This window comes from Grus americana, chromosome 6, assembly GCF_028858705.1.
Source record: "Grus americana isolate bGruAme1 chromosome 6, bGruAme1.mat, whole genome shotgun sequence".
Lineage (NCBI taxonomy): Eukaryota > Metazoa > Chordata > Aves > Gruiformes > Gruidae > Grus > Grus americana.
This window is the reverse complement of record NC_072857.1, coordinates 16,024,505-16,045,294: the sequence shown is the minus strand read 5'-3', so window position 1 is coordinate 16,045,294 and position 20,790 is coordinate 16,024,505.

Sequence of the window (20,790 nt, the reverse complement as noted above, 5' to 3'; positions counted from 1 at the left end):
GATTCGAAAAGGAGCATGAAGGTATGGTTTCAAATTTTCAAACTAAGCCTTAAAAGAAGTAATTGAATTATACTAGTTTGAATTCACTTGGAAGATTCACAGTCTCACACAGTTTTCAGATTAATAATATGAGACTTCGGAACTCAACACAGGTCTACCAGATGCATTGCAAGCTAAGTTTACAAGAACTCTATGGGAAGGAACCTTTAATAGGGGACCAGGAAACCTTATTTGTCAAGGGATTTTTCTCAGAGATTTTCTTTTGATTTATTTTGCTTTCATTACAATAAGGAGGAAGCTTTTGTATTTCTTGGACAATACCTATTCCAGATATATCTAACCCAGAGAGGCCTGTTGAGGAGAAGCTGACATCTGCCCAAGGCTTTAGTTCTGTCATCCAAATCATGAAGTCTGGTGAAAATTCAATCTCCTGTTTAAGAGCAATGATATTACCATCCATCAGCTGAATTTCAGTAACCAGCCACCTATATACTTTTAGTTCAGCTTAGTTTTATATTTATATTTGTGAATATAAGGTAAAGCAGCTTGGCTTGAGCCGTCTCAGTAGGGTTGTACATCACATTTGCTGTGTACTGGAAAAAGGCAACTAGTCAGTGTAGTAACACTAGGATGAAGTTACCACTTTATATTTTCATTCAGCTTGCTCTATCATGGAGCTTTGTGCCAAATATCAATTCATTCTGACATTTTATAGCTTTCCATTTACTTATTAATTTGTTCTTTTTGGGGGTTAAAAGTAACCCAAAGCAGTATGCCAAATCCGTGACTGGGAATCATGGGAATCAGTGGGAATAGACCCAGGAAAAGGGTCCTGGACTCAACTAATGAGACACAGGAGCTGAATGAGACAGCTTACTGCATTTCAATACATAAAACAGACCTCATATGCAGAAACTTTTCTTTTTTTTTTTTCTCCTTTTTTTCCCCCTCTCCCTCCTGAGTAGTTGTTATATTTCTGTAAAAGCATGTTTAATCTTGGCCAATTAAACTTGCTAGCACTCAGCACTTAACAGGTCTTTTTATTTTTTTTTTCATTTTTTTTTAAGGAAAGGCATTTTTTGATGATAATAGCATTCTCAACCGAAGAAGCTCTTTTTGAATTAAAACAGATGATGGAAGGAATCATTAAGAATGAGTATGAGTTTGATTTTTGATTTTCAGATATTTTAACCTTAATTGATTTACTTTTATTCCCTGGTGTGTTTTAAATCAATCTGTTAAAGGTATCTGCTTTTTTCACCTGCTCACAGCAGCAAGCACGAGTAACTCTGCATGAAAAGCCAACATGAAATATAGCTGTCTGGTGATGCAGGAGAAAAAAAAAAGGTTATACAGTAGCTTCAAAATACCACCCCCCTTTAAAACCACAGTGGAAGTCTAGGAACGCTTATTGAACGCAAACCATGACAAAATGACCTCTTGCTCCTACAGGCTCGGCAGAGCTGGTGGGACATGCTGTATTTGCAATCATCTAGTCTGTTCCCTTACCCAACCTCAGGGTTCACGATTCCTGAAAATTTAAAGGCTCTTACCATTTTTTGCAGGAGTGCTGTCGGTTAAACCTGTTGATTGCAAATTGCTGTATATCCAGGAGCTGTAACACCAGTCCTTAGAGTAAGCCTGTGTCAAAGCTTTGAGCACCAGGTTGCTGTTCTCATCTCTGAGGAAGAGGAAGGAGCATCTGTAGACACATTGATGGCCAATTCACCACCCCAATGGCAACCCTTGCACCTCCCATCCCCACTCTTTGTCCCCTTTTCCCCTTTCCCATTCTGCAGCAGGAATGGTCTGGCCCTACTCTTCCCCTAGAAGACAACATTCAGCTATTTCAGAGAAGTGGCGTTGCCCAGGCACCACAGCACAGCAGAAACATGGGCTTCCCCCATAGCTCCCTGCTGGATGAAAACGTCTCATTAGTGACAATGACCCATCCCGGGTGCCTGATTGCCCCACTGCCTGGCCCAGCTCTCTCGCAGCAAAGCAGGCAGGGACATGGGCTGCTCTCCAGCTGCATATACATCTACCATTTGAAAAATCTATTCTGGGAGCCAGAGCTCAAGATATAAGGCTTCTGACCCATTATTTATTTAAAAAAGGCATACTGAAATCTTTTAAAGCACATAAACACCTGCCATTCTCAAACTGGGAGATAAAAAAAGCACAATTATTTATTAACTGTACCACTGCAGAGGTGAGCTTTGCAAAAGCGTGTAGACTGGGCAGTTGTGAAATCCTCTTTGATTTCAAAGGAGGAAAAAGCTACACAGAGCTTCACGGCTTAGCTGTGTTGTTGATATGTTCCTGTCTCTGCAAGCTTTCATATTTTTTCTAGTTTGACCAGACCCTGCAGCTGGCTATCAAAAATGACTGGGAAAGCGGAGCCAGGGGTGGGATCCTGTTCACAATGGTGCCAGTAGGAGTCTCCAAGGTAGGGTGCTACCACACACACAGACACGTGATGCTCTCCCAACTTCTAGGGCTGCTATCTTCATATTTAGCATCGTCATTTACATTCTTCTTAGTTTGCTATTAATTATTCAAATCCCTTTTCAAACCCATGCCAACTTTTAAAATCACTGGCTAGGAAAAAAATCCAAGTCAAAACTGTGTATAGCAGGGCTGCCTAGTGTAATTTTCTTGTCTTAAGTTTTCCTTATTTCTTTGTTTGTTATAGATCGATGAAGTTGTAAGATGAAATGCAGTACAGCTATTCAAAAGCTGTTGGGAATCTGCTGCATGGTGCAGGTTGTCATCTCTCCTTCCAGTCCTGCTGCTGGCAAAACCCCACAGCTTTCCCCAAAACGATATTGGTAAAACAGGGTCAATAAATGCCATACTCACCAGCCTGGAGGGAATCTCCTGCTCACCGGCCTATAACGCACATTAAAAGCTTTAACAGGCTTTATGTAAAGCTTAGTCTTCAGGTACAATGTGTGAGTTGGGCTCTGGTTTATCCTTTCACGTACGGAGTCGCTGGCACGCAGTGGGTAAATAGCCAAGGAGGACATATATCTCCAAAAGGATTGTACAGCCCCATTCCTGATTCCGTCCGGTGTTTGAATGACTGTGATCCCAGCTCAGGCATCCTACAGCTGCCTGGGGGTAACCAGACGTTCATCAGATTGTCAGAAATCACCTAACTTGTCTCCTGGATGGCAAGAGCCTGTGTTTATGACAACACTCAGGATAGCAAACTAACAGCAAGAACAGCATTTTTAAAGTGAAGTTTAGAGCCTCAGTCAAAAATAATGGGCCGTAATATGCCAAACTGCCCATTGGTTCAAACAGGGCTGGCAGTAAAAATGTTTCCCAGTGTCCTCTGTACATCAGACCTATACACTAATAACCCTGTAAAAAAGAAACATTTAACACTGAACATTCATAAAGTAGATGAATAAAGGTCTTATCCAGCAGCCATGGAAGTCAGTGGGAAAACTCCCCTCGATACCAGAGAGCTCTGAATCTTCAGCTGTGTCCCATGGTATCACGAGGACAGCACACAGTGCTTGATCCCAGAGACAGATGTGGTTCTCAGTAAGGGTAACAATCATTTTTCTATTGCCTCAAAGGTGCCAGGCCATAAAAATAAACAACTTGCACCAAAGCTATAACACGGTTTAAAGTGAAAGGACTTCTCTTGTTTCAATTATGGTACATGGGTGGGTTACTTACTGCTGGGAGAGGAGGGTATGAAAAATGAGGACTCCCAGCTTCCTTCCCTAACTGCGCCTCAGTATCTTTTGACAGCTCAGAGGACATAAATTTTTCTTTTTGCTCCAGGTCATGCAAGTTTTAATGTTATGGGCCAGGCCTGGCACAGATCAAGTCAACAAATACACTGTTTTAATGGTGTCTCTCAGGGATTCCTTCTAAGAAATCCTGTATCTGCTCCCTATGGGAAATTCCTTACCTAGATTTTATTCTGCCAAAGCTTATGATGAAGAACTAACTCTTCTGCAGTGCTTCCTGCTCTGTCTACTTCTTTGTATTACAAACTAAATGATCATCCAAAGCCGGAGCATTTGTTCTCATTTTGCAGGGAACTCGGATAACTCTGAGTAACTGCTGTGTCATGACAACAGCAGCTGTGTTCTTAATTAACACATAAGTGTCAGGGGCTTTGACCAAGCACACATAGAGCATAATGCCTGAGATCTGTAGGTCCGATACAGCGTATTGCTGCTTTTCGTAGTGAATGAGCAGCTTGATGCAGCATTTTGCAGCAGGTCCCAGGAAGTGCATCAGAAAATCTTTCCAGCGTAGCTGTTGAAGACAGCATTGTGCACCTACAATTTCCCTCTTCAGCAAGAGCTGAACCTTTAATTTCATCTATTCACAGAAGAGAGGAGCAAGTCACTTCACAGCACTGCAACTTCCTGCTCTCTAATATAAACCTTTGGAAGGTCCTGGGGGCAGGGATTGCCTTTACTGCCTGTGACCAGAGTTAGCCCTAACTATCCAGACTTTCCAGTTGATGGGGGCAAAGAAATTCTTTTCATAACGGAGTTCACAAAAGATGGCAGTCAGTCCAGTCCACAATGAGGGGTTATTTCAGTATGGGTCAGTATGGCAGCTGGGTCCTGAGTGGGCTTCTGAGCATTATTATAATATAAATCACTCATGGAAAGAGGAGGAATCCCACATGGGAGTGTTCCAGGCTGTGGATCAAAGCAGAGAGCTAAATCAGCATAGATGGTCTTTGCCCCCATTGCTTGCATGACACTGCCTGCCCAGGTAAAGAAAAAATCTTGCCGGTGGTTTGACATGGTCATCTGCTAGGTCTAGGTCTAAGTGACCTGCTAAGGACACTGGAGAACTCAGGGTGTCCCATAGCCATTGGACAGCTGCTGGCCCTACCAGAGTCTGTGATCAAAAGTTTTGCTACTCAAACTTGTGGTGAGTCTCATCTTTAAGATGGCCCTCATGTGCCCTCCGTGGTCAGACTAGATAAGTGACAATAAAGCAATGGCACTGGTCCCCAGTGCAGCATCAGAGGCTAAAGCTGGTCCAGTGACAATGAAAGGACATTAATTACAGTCACCAAAAATGTTCATCATTACTCATCGAGTGGTGCCCATGAGCTTTATTCAGTGTTTGCTGTCATTTTATTGTACAGGCCTAATCCTCCTCTGCGCCTTTCTGGTCAGGAGGGTGTAAACCTCACATGTAGCACAAGCTTCCTAATATTTGTGGTGTAATCTGAGGATGAATGTTACAGGCTAACTACAACAATATTTCTATTGTTGTAGTGAGAACATTGCTTGGATGAAATAATGCTTGTAAAGATAGTTAAATCTGACTCCCTCAATCCTGCAAAAGCTATTTTCTTTTTTCTTTTTTTCTTTTTCTTTTTTTTTTATTTTATTATTTGGCTTTGAAACACCCATATGAATTTTATTCACTGTTTCATAGAGAACAGGAGCTCTCTAGGGAGGAAAACCCCAGCATGCTTAGTGTATATTTCAGACACAGATGGCAGCTTTATAGCAGGGAGTTTGTGTGTAAAAATATTGAAGAGACAATCAAAACATCCCATGAACTCAAACACACTTAAACAAAACCAGATGAAAATCAAAGCAACAATTTCTTGGGAATGTGCAGGATCCTAATGAATATTATAGATCAAAGAGCTAAGGGTATAGTCTCCCTGTGTTTGACAGAGTTTGCTTGCCAGACTTACAGGCCCTGTTCATGGCAGCTGTGGGAGTGCTCCAAAGAAATAGCAGCACAATTTTCAGAGTTCCCAGTACTGACTTGTGCCTATATATTGTAGTTATTGGGGGCTAAGTAGCGCCAAATTACTAAACTTTTCAGTTTCAGCCAGATTTATCCAATTCTAATGCAGAGCAAATGATGAAGGCTAAAAATATCCTGCAAAATTCCTGTGCCTGCAGAGATGTGTGTCATGGGGGTGACATGGGGTGCTGCCATAGTGCAATGTTGGAGATGAACTACTTTGACATCCTGCACTAGATGAGAAGATGGAGCATGACACACAAGAATTGTTGTCCTCCACAAGCAATGCAATTTTTATGGAAACCATTTTTTTATGGAAAAGGACAACATTGGCATGTAGGATATTTAGTTTTGTTTAAGTCAAAAAGTCAATTTTATATCTAAACAAACCATTGTTTTACTTCTAAAAGATTTTTGAATTTACTATTTTCCTTGTATGAGTCACTCCAGATGAAAGAAACAAAATTAGTCTCCCCTTTCCTAAGCCTGCAGTCTTTGACTTTTAGTAAAGCTCGAAGTCTGAAAGCCAGGGAGCGATGACCAGCTCAGTGCATGCTCATTCTGGGCTTGCCTACAAAGAGCTTAGGGAACTACTTACTTGGAGAACACCAAGAGCTAGGAAATAGTAATTCACATGATAGGCTAGGGTAAGACAGGATAGCAGCACCCTCTGCTAGACCAGAAGGGAGTCTTTCAATATGTGTTTTTGGACAGGATGGGGAGAGGCCCTGTCATATGTCTCTGCTAGGTTTCACATTGTTAGAACTTCACTCTCTCCTAACATCTCTGTTTTTGTCTGTTTCTGTGGGAATGATAATTAGCCTTTAAATGATAACAACCCCATTACAGGAACAGCAAGCCTTCTTAGGGGAGGCAAGAACAGCTCAAGCCCTGCCAGGCAGGGAAGAGCAAATCTCAAGGTTTCTTTCCAGCTTTCCTCTCCCACCCTGTGGTATCCTGCTGCTACCTCCAGCCTCATCCTCTCTGCCTTTCCCTCAAGAGGTTCAGTTGCTTTCATCTTTGCGTTTACAGGTCTTGCAATGACCTCTCACAACATGAGCTCCCAGCAGCAATAGGAAAGATGCTGATTTTGGCTGAGGGTGGCTGAAAGCTCACTCCTTTTATTCTTCTTTCCAAATCCTATTGACAAGAATGAGCAAGAGTTTTCAGGGAGAGAGGAAGACCTCATGGTTCTTCCCAAAATCCAGCTGTTTCTGGATTCTTCTGCAGAGCAGTTCATGTGTATTTTACCAAGCATCCCATGATCACAAGTGCTTTATGCATAATAAATGGAACCAATGCTGCTGTCCTCAACGAAACCTTATGATCAGGCAGCAGAGATTTGTATTTAATTCCCTTGCAACTCTATATGACTTCAAATGCAGCCATCCCCAAGGTCTGCAAATCTAAAATCTGATTATGTTGATATAGATGGCCTATGCTTTCCCTGTCACCCTTCTGTCATTCAGACTCAGTCCAATATTCACAAAGCCACGCCAAGATAAATAGAAACTTAGTTATGCTGGGGAGGGTGGCTGCAAAGTTCATCTAGTCCATTTCCCTCTATTTGCACTCACACGGAACAAAAGCCCCTGCACAGCTATCCAGGGGAGGTACAGAAATCCCTTCTGCTTCACTTACCCATACTGTAGCGTTACCTTGCAAGGGAAACGTGCCTGAGCTTTTGGCACGTACTGCCCATTGGGCTGGGTTCATCGGCCAGCAAACACTAAATTTAGGGTTGCAAAATGCTTAGAGTGCTTTGTGTCCAAGGCATGATGCAGATTTAGAACAGAGTTACCAGTGCTGCAGTGAGCATGTCATTCAAGAAAAGGGCAGGGATCGATTGCAATATTCCTCTAAGCAGCATTGGTCTAGGATGTACAAGAAAGCTGCTTGGCTAAAGGATTTAAAAATCCAGCAGCCTGCATGGACGCAAACAACAGAAGGTGTCAGTGATGAGCTGCTAACACAAAGGGTGAATATCCAGTTCTAACCCCATGAAGCTGGGCAGGAGGTGGGGAGGAAGGGATAATCTTGTCATATTTTCAGTGCACAAATCAGGTGAGAGGTGCAAAATCTGGAAATGCATTAATAGAAGCAATTATGATAATGAATTTGTGTGAGAAAAAAAGAAGTCACTGATCATTTCAAAGCGTTAGTAGTGAGCTCAGTTTTATTTATTTTGCTAAAGAATAACCTGCAAATAGAACTTTAATGGAACAGAAAATATAACTTTTTGTCAGGCACATCAAAATAGGTGATTTCAACATTTTTTTCTTTAACTGAAAATGCTTTTCATATAGGAGATTCATCTAGGTGGACTCATTCCTGCTAAAAGTTTTGTTTCCAAAGAAAGCAGCATTTCTTCTGAAAGGGAAAAATATTTGGCTAATAGAATTTCCAGCTGTCTTTAAAACACCAAAAAGCTTAAGGAGATGAGCATCACAGCGGTGGTGTTAGAGGTGAAATGCAAGAGTGGAGGCAACGGGCCTAAAAGGGTTATCCTGTCTGGTCTGTCGCAACTACTTATGCTGAGGCCCCTGAGAAGTGCTGCGAATTAAGCTTTGGAAAAATGGTGAAATGTCAGTAAAACCACACACTACATGCTGCGTTCTTAGTTCCTGGGCTTCAGGTCAGCTCTTGTGGACATGTTCATTTCCATCAAACCACTTATGAATTCTTCGCAATTGTACCTCGAGTAATTTGGCATGAAGAAAAGCCTCTAAGGAGCAATGCACGCAATATGCCTATTTACTTCCTGCCTACTCCAAAGGTTGCTGAAACTAATGAGAGGTTTTCTGTTGACTTCAATGGGCTCTGGAGCTGGCCCATAGAGCGGTGACATACTTACAAACGGTGCTGTTAAAGAGACCGGCAGAAGAAAAACAAATTTGCTAGAGGTATGCAAGATGGGAGGTAATTTCAATTGGCAACTGAGTTATGAGGCAGCAATAGAGAGGTCTTGCTGATTTATAAATTGTAAATCTATGTACTTTGCTGTGGGGACCCAGTCTTCTCTGCCTATTAGCTTACATCGTTCGGTTTGCAAATAGGCAGGCAGACATGTAAGTTATTTTGGGCATGCTGCTATCCAATTTGCATAGCAAATAGAGCCTGAGATGTGCATGAAAAATTCCCTGGACAACTGTATGCAAGTTTTTTTAAAACTTTGGTTCTGCCTTGAGACATGCAGGTGGCTGAGTGTCATCTCAAGGAATGGATGAGATTTACAACATTCATTTTAGAGGTGTTTGCTCAGAAAATAATATCCTAAGGTTGCTTTGGAGCTTGCAAATCACTTCCTCACCTTAAAGAATTTATGACAGAAAATGTATGTGAGTTCAGTGCAAATTTGGGGAAGAACTTAATGTCCAATGCTCTAGAAATTTTATTCCTCTTTCCACAGAGGCTGCACAGCCCTTTGCTTGCAAAGAATTATTTCCCTAGTGCCTCAGACCATATTCTTCTGGTTTTACACTTTTTAGATGACCATGCTTTGTGAATAAATGCAATCTTGAGTGAAGGACATACTTCCATGGAGGTGCGGTCCTTTCCATGAGTACCTTCATCCAGGTTTCTCTTAATTCACTTAATTAGTGACTCCCCATCTCTTGTCAAGACCTTCTTATTACATTCTGACTGTTAACTCCTTTTCCATGGTTGCAGTTGGGCAGAAGGTCTCAGATTTCCAGAGTATGGACCACATCCTGAGGATGAGGAACCATCCTTTGATGCACTCTGAGCTGGACCGTCTTCTCTCCTGCTGTCCATCAACTACTGTCCCTGTGGCAACCTGTATGGCTACTCAACTGGAAAAGAAACACTGGGAAAATATGTATTCTTTAGCTGTCTTAAAACAAAATTACCTACCTGAAAACAAGCAGAAGAAGCCAGTCTTTCAAAATGAAGTATCCTCAGACGATTATAGACCCCATTTTGGTAATCTGTGCTGTCTTTGCTGATATATGGCAACCTGCCGCTGGAAGATCTTCCAGCCTTCAGCCACAGGGAAGCTGAATGGTGTTCCTGGAGCCAAGCTGGCTATGGTGAAAATCCGTGTGATTCCTAGTAAACGGATCTTGCTTGCATATCAGAGAGACAGCACAAGCAAGATGAACTGCAGAAGAAAGGACTACAGTACCAACAATGATTACAGAACTTGGAAAAAGATGAAACAAATTTCAGACCCCTGTGTCACCTCCTTTTCCAGATATCTATCTGGGATTATTCTCTTCATTCTTCATCTGTGAAATGAGGCCCAGACTGCCTGCTTTTAGTGATGCTACTACATAGCACAATATCTCTTTGTCAACAAATTTTCATTAAGACTGCCTAAGTTTTCCTTTGCTCAGCTTGGTTTTAAAAATATTCTCTGTCAATTCCTTCTCCAACAGTTAAGTCTGCACTTCCTAGTTTTTCTAATCTTTTGTTACAGATGCTTAAAATAGTAATAATACTCCTTTAAACATTTTTTTCCCATTTAGATATATTTACTGTCTAGAAATCTTATCTAGGCAGAGTTTGAGGATGTCGGACATTTTTCCAGAATTTCTAGCTGTTCCGGACATATGTGTGTGCATAAATGGTCCAAACCACTCTGTGTTTCATAGTTGCCTCCTGATTTTATCTATTTATGGACTGGAAATCTCAGCTTGAAATTTGGGAGTCCTGTTCATTAGGCATAATCTCCCATACATACAATGGTTCTGCCATTGTGTTGAACCTCCTACATGAGTAAGCAGTCTGGCTCAGATACAGCAGAATTTCTCAGCTGTGGGGTAGACCTCAGGGGTAAGTATCAGAGGTCCTTAAGGCAGGGCTCTAGAAGAAGCCGTTCTGTTGGCAGCAAGGAAATATGACCATTTGCAGGGAGGAAAAAGGGACGCACGTTACAGAACTGATTTGTAGGGCGGAACTGTGAGGTATAGTATCTAGGAGAGACTGAGGCAAATATTATTCACATCAGCATCTCCATCTCCATCTCTGCTTTTGGTGAATTCTCAGCAATAGGACTATTTACTAATTCATCTCTTTCATCATCCTATTTGTCATTCCCCTTTTCCTTCTCTACTGACTTGATTCAAGCAAACAGCAGCATCTGAAGCGTATGGGGAGAAATTACAGCATCCATCTTTAAAGTGACCTGCTTTTCTTTTTAAACAACTTCTATGCTCTACCCAGGCTTTGGAAGTTCTCTGCTGGATAATGTAAAATGACACTAACTGGGCTATTTATATCACTGCAAAGTGACTACATGATGGGATAATTAGCAGTGCTATATCTGCTGGAGTGAATGATAACACTGTAGCACATTTTTGTGTTAAGCAACACAAACAACTATGCCTGCAGGTTAAACAGTACCTGAGCAGCTGATAGGCCTCCTACACTGTTATTTCCAGGAGGCAATATCTACTGGCTTCATTCATGCGGGAGGCACAGTTGTAATGCCGGTGTTATTACTTCTTGCAGTACTCACCCTCTATGCAGGTAAATTATTTTTGCAAGCAAGCTTGCTTTGGGCAAGTATGGGTATTCAAAACATTTTGTGAATGAGTAAGGTTGTGTAGATTCGTAGATCTGCTAACTAAAACGTGACCCTTGAATGAAATCGTCCAAGTGGTTGGCCAGTCAGTCTCACACTGTTACTCCTGTACGGAGTCCAACAGCTTGTGCTGTGTTTCGGCTTACATATTACCTCACAAAACACAGCTGGTCTTGACCTGAAGCCATAAAAGTGTGTGTGTGATCCATTTAGCCCACATCTAGGTAGAAAGATTCTAGCTTTGCTGATGAGAGCCTGGACTTCTTTTAAGTATTAGCACAGCCACAGCCACAGAGAACAAGAACTTGTTATGCTCAGTGAATTTCAATGGTTAATCACACTCATTAAAAAATGTTTAATATGAATTTGCTCAATTTCAATTTCCATAAATTGTCTGTTACGCCTTTCTCTGCAAGATTAAAGGACTATTTTGTATATGCTATTTTCTCCCCAGGAAGGTTACTAATGCACTAATCACGGCTGTCTCAATTCTTCTTTGAGATCAGATCAAATTCACTCCCTGTAAATATTTTTCTCCATCCCTTGAGCTATGTTTGTGTCTCCTCCCTCCACACCCTGTAGTTTTTCAACATCATCTTTAAAATGTCAACACCAGAACTGGACATGCCATTCCAGTATGCAGGAAACATGCCAGCATCAGGTGAGCTGCGCCAGACAGGGAACTAAAATCATCGCAGTGCTTGCCTGCTGGTGCACCCAAGGAATGAGTTTGTTCACCGATTATATCACCCTTGCAAAATATGTTGGGTTGTTTCTTTGTTATGAACTATAAATATGACTCGCTGGTTACTAGGGTTCAGTTCCTCACTTCTTATCTTTAGATCAGTAATACTGCATTTCACTTAGTAAAATGCACTTTGTTTGCATGGATCAAACTTTCAAAGCAAAATCTGTAACTGTCTTTATTGATGTTTATTCATCATGTCACCCTCTCTGATGAGGAGCAATTCTACATTTACCTCCAGCTCACCTATGGGATACTCCATAGGAAGATGGACTAGGAGATCTACAGCTCAGGCTTGTAATTCCCTGGTTCTAAGGCAGAGCTGTTTCATGTTTCATGGAAAGACAAGAGAAGTCCTATTTAACCTTGGTAAAGAATAGTATTATGATTGTGAAAAGAAACTGGAGAGTGACGTGTAGTTGAAACATTCTGGTAATGTTCCCATGCTGTCAGCTAGTGTGAAATATGCCACCTCCATGACTAGAATTTATCCCGTCTCCAATCTGCAGCTGCTTTGTGTTAGCAGAGATTTCTGCCACCAATTTATCTGATTTCTATAAGCAAATCCATCCAAGATGAGACAAACTTTGGGCTCAAGTCTGTTAGGTACCCATCAGGACTTTCCCTTGCATATTATCCTAGTTCAGTCCAATGAGTTCTGACACAATAGTTCATTATGTGAGGAAGAGAACAACTTTTCACAAAGTGGAAGCCAAACATCTGTTTTTTTAATAGTAAGGCTACACATGAAGACAGCCCTGAAAACCCTCTAGTGGTCTATAATAACATGAAGATTAAAATGCTGTCTGTTGCATAGAAGCCATGGATTGCAGAGTGTTATCTTCTTGAATAAGACTGCTGCCACAAAGGCAGTGTATTGCTGACTGTATTATGCAGAGAATAGGTGTCAAGCTTTAAAAGAGTCATTTAACAGAAGTTGAGAACAAAAAGAAAAATATCTAAAGAAAACAACTTTCCAGGTAATTTCCTTTCACATTATTTGAAAGTTCTGCTGTACTTTCCCTCATACAGAACAAGTCATGCTACTGTAGCTGTCTTAAGTAGCCACTCAGAAGGTGGACAGGGCTTCCAAGTGGCTTGAGGACTACTGAGGAAGTAAATGGAAATAACTGTTGGCCAGCTGTTCTGATGTAAGGACCATCAGGGCTGTGCTGAGGAACCATCAGGGACAGGATCAGAACAAAGAAAAGGAAGTACTGCTTTATTAAATGCCCTGTTGAGCTGTGTAGCTTCTTGCTTCAGCATGAGGGGGTTGGAACTAGATGATCTTTAAGGTCCCTTCCAACCCAAACCATTCTATGATTCTATGATTCTATGTCTGAAACACAAAAAGAATTATGTGAATTCAAAGTATTACCCTATAAGTTAATAGAAGAAAAATCCTTAAAATCTGAGAACACGACGACTTTCCTCTGATATACGAAATCCGTAAATCATAAATATTTGGAGTATATGTTAGAGAAATTGCGCCATAAGCTTCCTCTGTTCTTGCATCCTTCCCTTTTGTATCTGCTATTGACAAGGAATTGGAGATGTAGTACTAGGACACATGGGCCTTTTTTCTGACCCAGTAAAGCTCTTTTATGTTATGTTTCCCTTCTTACAGAGCTACATGCATTCCCTGTGATACCGGAGTCAGCCTCTAACTGCTTCTGCAGTTTACTGCGATATCAGTATGAGGAAGGTGAGAGAGATTTGTTGCCCTGAATCAACTAGAGACAAAATAAGCTGAAAGAAAAGCTCACTGCACAGGGAACCAGACTTAGCATTCGCTGGTGAGAAGCAGCTGCTCTAGTAGCAAATAACGGCTGGATGCAGTCAAGGGGTTGCTAGCAGGGTGGCAACAGGAGAGCAGGGTAGAGAGGTGCTGCCCAGCAGTGTATTTGTCCCTACAACAGGCCAGAGCGTGCGAGCTGTGCCAGGTGCAGCTTGTGTCTTAATGGGAACGGTGCAACGCTGAGATCTGACTGAGAAGCCCACACCACACTGGCTGAGGTGTGCAGGGGGAGAGAAGGAGGGCAGAAGAACTTGCGCTCCCTCTAAGTATCCTGCTCTGCCAGAAAATCAGCCTTACATAGAGCAGCCATATAGAATTATACAGAAAAATGGACCTGCTTCTAATTTAGAGTATCCTTTTCTACAAGAAGAGCTATATTTAGGTGCTCTTCACTAAACAACACTGCATTTTCACTCACTATTTTTTCCTCCTTCAAACTTTTCTCCATACTTCATCTTTAGCTACAAATGCATTCTGAAACCCAAACAATAAAAACACTCTGTTTTGCACTCCTCTAGCCAACTTAGAGGATTGACCGAAAATTTCCTTACAAAAACTTCTCCCCAGCTGTGGCGATTTACTAAATAGGAGAGGATTAGCTTCTTAGTGGAAACCAGCACAGACAGTTAACTACACCTTGTTGCTGTGTTAGATTGTAAACCCTAAGTGACTGGTAGGGTTCATGATAGTATAGATGGATAGATGGATAATAGTATCCTGGGGAATGAAATCCAGATGTGTAGAGACTGTCAGTGTCAAGAAGCAAGGTATGTTGGGAGTTCAGAGTCATTGATAAAAAGCTTCTGGTCATTGAAGTCTAAAATTGCTTTGGTAGAATATGGGTTTAAGCCGAAATGAGTTTGAGGCACTTAATGACGAAGTGTTATTGTCAGTCTTAGTAGCAATGCAAAAATAAAGTCTTTGTTATTGACTTTACTAGGCAGCAAATATAGGCTTTCTGAGATACCTCAAATGCATAGGTCTACCTCTGGAAAGCAGCTCTGTTCAATTTTCTGTTAGGTCTAAAGGATCTGACTGTGTATCCCTTTTCTTACTATGAAGAAGTTGCTGATAGGAAGGCTGCTTCTGAAGAGAGAGTTCAACTCTGACTTTAAAACTCTGATCAAACCAGGGGTCTTCAGGCGGATTCTGTTCTCGGTTATCTCTGTGGAAATTGAATAGCTTTATCAAAACCAGCTGATAGTATAGGAGCAGAGCAGTGGGCAGCGTATGCTCTATGTAACTTTGTCTTCTAAATAACCTTTCTCGTACTGCTACTAAATCACCGTATTCCTTTTCAAAGAGCATCTGAAATCACTTCCCTGCAGAACGAAAGGAGCAGCAATAGTATTCCTCTGTTTTCTATTTTATTCAGTCCTGCACTTACAAAAATGGGAAAAATAACCTAAATATTCAAAAGTAAATTTTGTGAACAATGAACCTTCACTCGCTGTTCACAGACTGAAGGAGTGGGAGAAGAAAGTTGTTCTTCTTGTTCTACACTTTAAATTTAAGGGTGATGTCTTTACTTTGCAAAGTGCTTGAGTTATGGATGATGGTAGAACAAATTCTATTTTTTCCCCTCTAATCTTCTTGACTGTGACTAACTCCAAATTTTACCCTCCTTACCTGCCTGTGATAATTTCTGGCTGCCATAGGAACAGGATTGCCCATTCTAAGCATTATAGATCCACCAGTCAATTCCCAGTTCTCCAGAATTTCTGAGTCAGTGAACTATATTGTATGTGGCCTTTTAACATTAATAGGCAACTTAAATTTTGTTGGGTTTTTAACAGATATTTTAAAAAAATCTATGACTTTCCAGGAATTTTAATCCAAAGTAATTACAGTTATCAAATCCATATATTTTTCTTGTCTGTTTCAATTTCTTGCCATTAACTTAAGCTGTTGCTTGCCACAGAAAATGTGAGCAAAACTCTGTGCCTTCTTAAGAGAGAATCTCCAGCTTACACCCAATGCAAGATCCTGTGCAAGAGGTGAAAAATCAATTAAAAGTTATTTTTTAGTCTTCTAAGACATTATATGCTTGTGATGTAGAACTTTCAAACTTTTCCCCTTGATCTGAATATTCCTGTGAGGTAACTAACTTTGGACAGGCCCATAATAATAAAACATTGTCAGTAAGTCTTCCTTTTCAAATGAGCAGAAAAACTTGTTTAAAGCACCTTCCATCTTTAAAAGCATTTTCCCCTTCAGAAACCTTGAAGTGCTACAGCAAAGCTGGAGCTGTCTGCATACAGAAACCTGCCTGTCACTTCTGGAAAACTCAAATTTCATATATCAAGGGCTTGTGTGAAAATTGCTTTGAGTGTTAATTGCCCAAATGATTCAGCTTTATAAGAGCCTCTCTTATGTACTCAAGTATGTCTCATAGCACGCTGAGTGCCAAGCTCCAATAGAGAGCCAGCTGTGCTCTGCTCCCAGATGTTTGAAGAAGATAATTCTCGCCCATCATTTCAGTCCCCCTCCAAAAAATCCTGAGAAATTTGTTTAATGAAGTCATTAATGCACAATAGCGTATTTCTTCTTCTTTCTTTTTTTTTTTTTCCTGTTAAAATAATACTCTCCCTAGAATGTATGCAAGTTTGCCTTGGCTTATAATTACAGTAGCACATTGTAAGATTAACTGTGCTGAGGAGATAAAAAAAAAAGCCATCAGTTCTGCAAAATTAAGACTCTGCCAATACAATTTAGAAAAGATCAGATCCCTCTGCTTTCCAATATGCTGTTTCTTTGCTGTCTTTGAGGTCGTTTTAATTCTCCAATTTACCTATTGCAACAAGATTTGCTGTTGGAAATCTAACAAAAAATATTCTCAGTCTGGGATTCAAGCCTTTTCATAACTATTCTTCATCCAAATCTCAATTTGCAACATGTTCATGTGTCAGATCCTTGAGCAATTTACATTGCTTAGATTTTTTTTAAGTCGAAGTACCTACATTGAAGTGAAGGGATCTGTGTTTATTTATTCCAGCCACCTGTGGGCTGAGCTAAACCCCTGGATCCAAACAAGAAGAAAACAGCCTTTTACAGGGAGATCCTGCCTGAACTTTTCCTATCAGTGTGCAGGTGCAAAGAATTTCAAGGAGAGGTTTTCTGTGCTATGTGGTAATAAAATATTTGTGAGGTCCACAGCTTCATCTTCATAGTGAGTGACTACCATCAATTCCTACTCCTGACTCAGCTGTCAGAAGAGATTTCTCTCAGACTATGTTATAACTGAGTTTGAACAACCACAGATAGGTGCTGGGCTAATTCAGCCTGTCTTTGTGGCCAGCCTGCTCTTGAATCACAAGTATATAGCTGTATTTACACAGCGCAGGAGCTAGGCGGTATGAGTTCACTTTCCACGGTTCCCAAGGTACCGTGGTAGAGCTCATCTGTCTTCCCAGGTCCACGTGTTTCTGCGTTCACCCACCACAGCATTTCTAGCCCACAGGTTGCTCTGGTTTTACAACTGCTGTTGCAAGTTATGGACTCTGCCAGGCATCTGTAGCCTCTTTCAGCTGCTGTTAAAGTTATTGCAAAGTCCATTTTTGCCAGTTCAATTAGAGGTGATAAGACCCTCTGGAAAGCATTTTGTCTGTAGCTGACGGCCCTCACAAGCTGACGGCAGATGTTGATGGAGATTATTGAGGTTGCACGCAGATCTGAGAGACGTGAGACAGCAGAGCTCCTTGTGGCAATGCTGGGATGAAGCAGCTGCTCTGAAACAGAGCCACAGCCACAAAAAGCTGTGCAAGTCTGGGGCGGCCAGAGCGAGCGACTCTAGACACTTCTTCTCTTTATGAAGCTAAGTGAGGCATTTGCTTTTTTCTCTATCAAATGATCCATCCAGAATTAGGACATACACACCTGGGGATACAAATCATTCACTGATTTTGTTCCCACTGGTATTAAAGGGTACAGTGGTGCAAAGGGTAACATTCTCTATACGGGCTTAGTAAAAGACCTTAACAAGTATGATTTGTATTGCTCTCTTGTCCTGTTAACTGGAATATGAAATTCTGTCATTTGCAAGGTTGTTTCCGTGAGGTGCTGTGCAGCCAAGGAATGTCACTCAGGGTAAACATGTGAGGTGTATTGCTGTTTCACTCACCAGCTGCAAGAACCCAGAAAACACGGGCAGAAACATACGGGTAGAGACTGGACATCTCCCATGGTATGGAGATTTTTTTATTTCAGCTTTTTTTTTCATTCAGGTATTGCCCGTAGGTAGAAATACTATTTGGATTAGACTAGTTTAGCAGCCACAACAGCCACTGACATGACAACTGAACAGGCATGTAAACGTTCTGCATTCCAGCAGCTGTGTGCACTGGTAGATGATGCTGTAATTTTCTCAGGCTTTCTGGAAGAATATCGGCTGAGAGTTAAGACTGAAGAAATCAGTCTTAAACTTGCAGTCACAGCAACAGGGTGGAGAAGACAATGTTGGACAATGTTGGAAGATTGTTACCAAATAAAACCCAAGGATATGTTCTTGCACATACTCTGGATAGCGACTACAGAGATACATATGTTAAATATACAATTTTAAGAAACTGCATAGCATTTTCTCAGGGGTTTAATTTTCCATAATAATACCAATAAAATAAAACATAGCCCTTGGAAGGTGTGAACTCCTGCCTGGACTCAGAGCTAAGCAACGTATGATTATATATATTTTCCCAGCTCTGCCTTAACCCAACGCACATAGAGAGAGAGGGCAAGACCTGGGAAGACACTGCACAAGAAAAATGATTATTAGATAAAACAACACAAATGCCTTCCACCAATGTTACTGCAGAGGGAAGATGAAACAAAAATATTACTTTGCCTTTGTGCAATGTTAACAAATTACACTATACAGCACAGAACTTTTGGAAAATAAATAGTTTTAGTGAATAATGACCTCCTATTCATCTGTTTTTGATTAAAAATGCTTTTTCATCATACTGATTATTTATTTACTCTTTCTTGAAGAAAGGAGACAATTATGAGGAGGTAAGAGGTGACTTTTTTTTTTTTTTTAAAAAAAAAAACAATTCAACTTTGGCCAAGAAATTTGTTTTTTAAAAAAGGTATTGTTTGGTCCGTGTCAGAAAAATATTCTGGTAATGCTTTCTGTCAAATGTTCAATGTCCCCTTTCTTTGTGTATAGAGGCTGACTTTCTTTGGGAATGTGACCTTCATTCATGACTATGCCATTAGCTTCCTTACTGAAATTCCACTGTTTTGTCAAGTTATAAGGTTTTTTGTATGTTAAAAAAAAAAAAAAAAAATCCACAACCAAACCAATGACAATCCCCTCCCTACCCTGAAGATTGGATCTATGAAAAGGTCAGCCAGAACCTAATTAGAAACCTCCTGATCCTGCAGCAGGAGAGGACAAACACTGGACTGGAGGGCTGGGTCAAAATGAAAAAAATTGGGACAGGCTTTCAAAATCCATGTAACTTATACCTCCAAGTGGGACTGTGCGTAAGCTGACTTGGTAGGTCAGATAAGGTTTGAAGTAATCTGATCCTGAAGTATTTGCTCGTCTCCTTGGGCCTGTAATTCATTTTTCATTGCAGTCAGTGAAGCTGCAGAGATGAGAGATCTGGTTAAACACAGCTGCCAGATGTTTTTTTGGGGGAAAGAAGGGGAGAGAGGTATTGAATGTGAAGACTAAGAAAAATAATTCTTTGGGGGTTGGGCAGAAGTGTCTATGACTAATTCTTGTGGTTTAACTTTTGGCAAGTGTTCAGCGCCTTGCTGTTCAGGGGAATCAGCTTGTTCTTGATTCTGCGCCCTGCCTTTCATTTTTCATTCTGCTTTCTTATGTCCCAGTGTCGGAAGCATCCCTCATGTCATGCAAGAAGAAAGACTGAGAGAGTCCTGAGCTCCCTTCATGGAACAATGGTCTTTATCCCTTTACCAGAAAACTGAGAGATGTAATAATCTCTCCGATTCTTCCACTTCTGTTCTGGTAAGTAAGTTGTGCTGCTGCTGAACAGAAGGGAATGGGGATATTTCAGCTCTGTAGAAGAATCTCTGAGCACAAGGCTGTATTTATGCATAACATTACAGGAATGTTAGAAAAGGTATGGAGAGCCCTGAGGGTCACACATGCATTTGTGAAACAAAAATTTATGAATGGAGAAGAAAGCAGAAATTGACAGTAAAGAACGGCAGAAAGTGTAATTTAATTGAAATACAATATAAAATCTTATTTGAGTTAAATATGACTTACAGTGGGCTTTATTAAAATGCTATTGATCCCTCCATTAGGTGTTAGAATGAATAAAGATGATTGTTCCCAGTAACCAAGAATGTGGCGTTGAGTTGCATTTTATCAGCGTATCCATATGTCACATTGAGTGGGGCTTTCAAGTGCATCTGCTGGCAATACCTCTGGGAGATTAAATACTTTGTTTCCAAGATACTGGAAACTGAGTGACCACTCAGGTCTTCCTGGTCATTAGCCAAACATCAGAAATTAGGAAACCTTTCTATGTGCAGCCCTGGCAAGGCTGGCTACAAAATGTTTGGGCGTTACACTTTTTTTTTTTTTTTTTTTTTTTAAGCTGAAACAGAAATGTTAATCAAAATCTTTGCTGGAAAGCAAGTACATTACTGTAAGGTCTGGACTCTTTTTTTTCTCAGTGTAGTCAAAATATCCTGTACTGAGGCTTTAGATCTAACACCAATGGTACAAGAGGTGTGAAGCAAATCATATGTATGTGTAAGATGTTGCTCTGTGATAGCACATATTGCTGAAAACTCATATTTTCAGGTACTTCCCTTTTTATTTTGGTATTTTTTTTTTCCTTTTTCATTTTTGCGTCTGCTGCAAGCTTTTCAAATACTGGTCATCCATGAAGGAAGAGTTTTGTCCCAACGGACGTTCGTTATTTCTTGGCAAACAGCGTATAGTCAATCTCCATGGACTTACATGCC